This window comes from Malania oleifera, chromosome 2 (genome assembly GCF_029873635.1).
Source record: "Malania oleifera isolate guangnan ecotype guangnan chromosome 2, ASM2987363v1, whole genome shotgun sequence".
Taxonomy (NCBI): domain Eukaryota; kingdom Viridiplantae; phylum Streptophyta; class Magnoliopsida; order Santalales; family Ximeniaceae; genus Malania; species Malania oleifera.
This window is the reverse complement of record NC_080418.1, coordinates 76545801-76550264: the sequence shown is the minus strand read 5'-3', so window position 1 is coordinate 76550264 and position 4464 is coordinate 76545801. Positions and strand designations below refer to the sequence as shown.

Genomic DNA, 4464 nt, shown 5'->3' with positions numbered 1-4464 from the left:
GTGAATTGGGTTTTTAAAATTTCTTTATAACTTTGTTTCACAAATTCCTTACTTAAGTATTAACCCAGCAAATTGATTTTCAGCAATCACACAAACACAATAATATTGGTCAACAATCCTTACAAGTTTAGTCAACAATCCTTTGAACAATCCAAATTATATCTTTTATGAATGAATAACGTTAAAGATCAGCTTGATAAAAAAATCTTAGAATTTTAATATTTAGAATTAGAATTTTCTTCAACAATAAATTGTGACAATTTCAAAAATAATTTCATAAAGTTGATTTTGTAAGGCCTGCAACTTTATTTCAATGAAATAATTAATTTAACAAAATCAACTTCAGTTGTGATTCAAAAATCAGTATTCAAATTTACTTTGAACTTGTTAAATCAACCAATGATAACCAATACGTTCCTTGATTTCAAATATGAACCAAAATCAGTTTTTTAGCAACTTCCAATAAGCAACAAGTTCTCAATAAACATACACACAAATTATAACCTTGTAATAAAGTAAAGAGATTAGGGAAGAAGAGTTGAAGACTAGATTTTTTACAAGGTTTGGCCAGCAGCCTATGTCTTTGCCCCAAGTAACACACTGTGAGGATTTTCCTTTCCAACTTCATTACTAGGTGAAGTTACAACCTCTCTCCCTCAAAGGTGGAGTTCACCTCTCTAACAAGAATCCCCTCTCGCTAGGCAATGATCCAACAATCCCGAATCATTAAGAAAACAAGAAATAAGAACAAACTCTATTCATATAATATAAACTCTCAATTAGAGCAGATTTGTACAATTGAAATACAATATACTTCAACAATAAACAATATAGAAGAGTGATGCTAAGTAGAATATCACCATGGTTCTAATTTGAATTGAAATTCTCAGTAGAAAAGATCAGAAAACCGTGGTTTGTTTCAGTAAAAGCACAACAATACTTCAGAGAAAATTTTAGCAAGAAAGCTTTGAACTTGTAATTGCTATGTGATTGACTTTTGTTTTTAATTTATGAAAATAACAAGTATTTATAGAGTAATAAAGCATATAGCCATGTTCCCCAAGTTACTTGCCTTATTTCCCAAGTTTTCTCCAAGCTTGGGAGTCAAGAAATCAATTTTGGAAACTTTCCCTCGCTGTTTAAAATTTAAAACAAGAACTTTAGTTGACTGTGACTTAAAGGTCAGTCGCCTGAGCCTTTTAAGTTCAGCATATTTTGAAAACACAGTGTTGAGTCAGTCAACTGTGACCTGAGGGTTAATTGCCTGTCTCAGCTCTGTTTGTTTAAAATTGTAAACATAATAATGTCTGTTGCCTGATGAAACTTCATTAGTTGCCTATCTTGTTTAAAGCTTATATGATTTTCAAAAATTTGATTCCAAAACTTTAAACTTTTAATCTTGGAAAACTTAAATTAGACTTTTAAAAATATTTTCCATGGTTTTCAAAAATGAGTCTCTAAGTCAATAATAATTTCTAAGAGCTTCAAACATCCATATTGAAATCGTGAAGTACTTACATGAGACTTCATATAAACTATAATTTTCTAAGCATTAATTCTTCATGCATTGGCTTCCATTCGTTGCCTATCTTGAGCCCTTTCTTCAATTAACTTTAGCTTCATCATTACTCATGTCTCTAAGCATAAACGTCATTCAATCTCTTCACACTCTTGATCTTGATCTTTATAAAAGCATTTGAGTTCTAAAACTTCACTTAACCAGACATGTTAAGTACCCTTGATTTGTTATCATCAAAATAAGATTCTAAGCCTTGTTAGGCTAACACAGAACTTGTGGCCTCCAGGAGAAGTTAAAATGCTTGTTCCACCCAAGATTGTACGTGTTCGAATAAGGTTCATTGGATGGCCTATCGTACCAATTATGGGTAGCCTTAACTTCCTTCTGGAAAAACTCAAGTTGGGAAGGCGTTGAGGGCAATTTTAACATGTGTGTGAAGGATCAGAACAAACGGCACACACATTTGCATGCACCACGGGTTGAGGTTTCTTTCCTAAGGATAAGAATTGATCTAACTTTTTCATTATGGTGTGCAGTGTGTGCGCTAGGTCATGGCCAACGACTAACTCATAGACTCCCTTAGGTTTGGAAAATGAGGGTTCGGATGGTCTATGAGTAGCAACAACATACTGCTGTGAATTTTTTGGCGAAGTTCTCGAAGAGAGCCTAACCCTCATTCTCATGTTTGGTGAGGAAAGTAACTCCACAAGATGCATCTACCATTGACCTATCTCACTCAACTAATCCTTTATAGAAGGTCTAAACCAATTGCCACCTAGGGACCTGATGGTGTGGGCATTTACATAAGAGGTCCCTAAAATACTCTCATGTCTTAAAAAATAGTTCCCCATCCACTTGTGAGAAACAAGTGTTTTCTTTCCTAAGTTGGTTAGTCTTCCCTATTAGGAAGTACATTTTCAAGAACTCATGCTACATGGTGGCCTAGTTGGTCACCGAGTTCAGTACTAAGGACGTCAGCCAATATTTGGCTTTTTCCTTCAGAGAATGGGAAAAGGTTTAAGCAAAGGGCATCATCACATAAATTATGGATGCGGATGGTAGACTAGATTTAGAGGAATTCATCTAGATGCTTGTAAGGATTTTCATTATAATTCCCATAGAAATTGGGAAGAATCGAGATGGTAAAAGTCTTGATCTCAAATTGAGCCGCCTCAACATCCAGAAATCGGATACAAGACAGCGAGGTGTATGTGTTGGGTGTGAAGTAGTCTCTAAGAGGGCCAAAGTGGTTGCTCCGCCACCACAAGTTGGTGGGGAGCTTGTGGTTCTGGGATTTGAGCAGCAAGAACTATATTACATTCAACCATGACTTTAGGTTCAGACGACTCAGCAAACTTAGGATTAGAGGTGGGTTTCCTAATTAACCTATGGGATCTTTCAATCTCGGGGTCTATAGGCACTAACTCTAGATCCAAAGAATGCAAACCTAGCATGCACACATATATCACACATATTGTTTTACCCATTTCTTGTAAAGACCTATTCTCCTAGGTGTAGAGACGTTGTGAGATATACCATGTGAATCACAAAAATCCTCCATATCCTTATTTTTGAACTCTCTACCCCTATTACTTCGAATGTGTATTATTTTATAACCTTTTTTTGTTCTGAATTTTCCTATAGAGTTTGGTAAATTGTTTACATGTTTCATCTTTATGTGCAAGAAATAATACCCATGTGAATCTAGAATAATCATCAACAACTATAAAGGCGTATGATTTACCTCCTAGACTGTGAATTTGATTAGGGCCAAATAAATCTAGGTGTATCATTAGAAGTGGCCTAGTAGTGGAGATGACTTTCTTTTTCTTAAAGCTAGATTTAGCTTGCTCACCCAATTGACATGCATCACAAATTTTATCTTTCACAAATTGTGTCTTTGGTAAGCCTTTGACTAATTCACTTTTGACTAGTTTTGATAATAAATTCATGCTAGCATGTCCTAATTTCCCTTGCCAAAGCCAACTAGCCTCATTTATAGTAGAAAAGCATTTCACATGTTGAGAGCCTAGGTTATCAAAACTAGTAGTATAGATGTTTTCATTTCGTTTAACAAAAAATAGTATTTTGTTCTCATAAATTTTCTTTATAGTGCATTTATCATGTTCAAAGGACACCCTATAATCTCTATCACATAACTGACTTATGCTCAACAGATTATGCTTTAAATCATCAACTAGTAAAACATTATCTATTACTAGAGAGGGTTCCTTACTGACTTTACCTATCCTGATGATCTTGCCTTTTGCATTGTCCTTGAAGGTCATGAATCCTCCATCCTTTGGTGTGATGGATGCAAATTTGGCCTTATCGCCTGTCATGTGTCTTGAGAAACCACTATTCATATACCGTTTGTATTTAGAGGAGGATGACCTCAAGCACACCTGCAAAAAGCATTCAAGTGACTGCTGTTGGTACCGAAATTCTCTTGGGTCGATAGGGGTTAGTGCCTGAATCTCCCTTAACCCTCCAGACCTTTTTAATTTTAACATCCCTATTTTTAGAAGGATAGTCAAATTTATATGGCCTATCCTTTTGCATTTAAACAAGTGACATGCCTATAGGAGTCTTTAGATGGAATAAATGATTTTGATTCTTTTACGAAAGATCCCATATAAAGATTTTTCTACCTCCTATTTTCTTTTCCGTTAAATCCAAGACCTTCTTTGTCAAGAGAATTTCTTTGGGCCCAAGAAGTTTTTCAAAGTTGTTTTGACCCTCCGTGAATTTATAAATCACTTTAGAGCTATCCTCCAATTTTCTCTCAAGACTAGCAATTTTTAAATATTTTTCTTTCATTAAAGAGGAACAGAACTTCTTTTCTTTTTCAAACCCATTTGACAAATATTTATATTTGATTTTCAAATCATCATTTTTCCTAGTCATTTTATCAAGCGATTTATGAACATAAATATACTCAAGTT

At 34.6% G+C, this 4464-nt stretch overlaps 1 non-coding gene across 1 annotated transcript; it reads left to right on the top strand.

Annotated features, from left to right (window-relative positions):
- The first annotated feature begins 2300 nt into the window (after positions 1-2300).
- LOC131149969 (small nucleolar RNA R71) lies at positions 2301-2406 on the top strand. Its single transcript, XR_009135357.1, has one exon. It is a non-coding gene; the product is annotated as a small nucleolar RNA R71 (small nucleolar RNA).
- Positions 2407-4464: the final 2058 nt, after the last annotated feature.